The sequence below is a fragment of the Hylobates moloch genome, unplaced genomic scaffold (genome assembly GCF_009828535.3).
Source record: "Hylobates moloch isolate HMO894 unplaced genomic scaffold, HMol_V3 SCAFFOLD_1, whole genome shotgun sequence".
NCBI classification, from domain to species: Eukaryota; Metazoa; Chordata; class Mammalia; order Primates; family Hylobatidae; genus Hylobates; species Hylobates moloch.
The window spans coordinates 104,804,613-104,805,734 of record NW_026652276.1 but is presented as its reverse complement, the minus strand read 5'-3'; the positions used below and the strand labels follow the sequence as shown (position 1 = coordinate 104,805,734).

The 1,122-nt window shown below is 46.3% G+C and overlaps 1 long non-coding RNA gene across 1 annotated transcript in view; it reads left to right on the top strand.

The window, feature by feature from the left end:
- Positions 1 to 573: 573 nt before the first annotated feature.
- The window catches only part of LOC131381920 (uncharacterized), a 6,644-nt gene continuing 6,095 nt past the window's right edge, over positions 574 to 1,122 (top strand). Inside the window, exon 1 of the long non-coding RNA XR_009210976.1 lies at positions 574 to 808. This is a non-coding gene — a long non-coding RNA (uncharacterized LOC131381920). The remainder of the gene's footprint in view (positions 809 to 1,122) is intronic.

Genomic DNA, 1,122 nt, shown 5'->3' with positions numbered 1-1,122 from the left:
CCTAGATACATACTCAGAAGATCGGAAAGCAGGGACTCAGATACTTGCATGCCAGTGTCCATAGCAGCATTATTTGTAATAGCTAAAAGTTGGAAACAAGCCAAATGTGCATCAACAGATGAATGGATAAACAAAATGCAGGATACACATACAACGGACTCTTATTCAGCCTTAAAAAAGCATGAAATTGGCCAGGCATGGTGGCTCACACTTGTAACCCCAATACTTTGGGAGGCCGAGGCAGGTGGATTGCTTGAGGCCAGGAGTTCCAGACCAGCCTGGACAACATGGCAAAACCCTGTCTCTACTAAAAATACAATAAATTAGCCAGGCATGGTGGCACATGCCTGTAATCCCAGCTACTCAGGAGGCTGAAGTGGGAGGATCAACTGAGCAGGGAAGTCGAGGCTGCTGTGAGCTGTAATGGCAGCACTGCACTCCAGTCTGGGCAACAAGAATAAGACCCAGTCTCAAAAGAAGAGAAGCCAATTCATTAACTTGAAAATAGGCAAAAAAAAATGGGAAAGAATCAAACATTCATCTTGCCTGCCCTATACAAACTATATCTTGCAGCATAAGTCACAAAGACACATTATGTCACTCATGAGGAAAGATCACAATACCACCTGTAGGGTTGCCAAAGGGATCCAGTGTGAATCTGACTGAGCTTACGGATTCAGCTGCTAAAATGAAGGAAAAACATAAGACAATTAACAAGTTGAACTGTGCCATAAGTAAGCCATCAGCAAAATCCAAGACTGTGTGAAATTCTACAGGTCAAACTTCTTGGGCTCTTCATCATGAAACTGTAAGAATAAAAAGGGGGCCAGGCGCGGTGGCTCACGCTTGTAATCCCAGCACTTTGGGAGGCCGAGGCGGGCAGATCACAAGGTTAGGAGATCGAGACCATCCTGGCTAACACGATGAAACCCCATCTCTACTAAAAATACAAAAAAAATCAGCCGGGCATGGTGGCGGGCCCCTGTAGTCCCCGTTACTCGGGAGGCTGAGGCAGGAGAATGGCATAATCCTGGGAGGGGAGCTTGCAGTGAGCCGAGATCCCCCCACTGCACTCCAGCCTGGGCAACAGAGCGAGACTCAGTCTCAAAAAAAAAAAAAAAA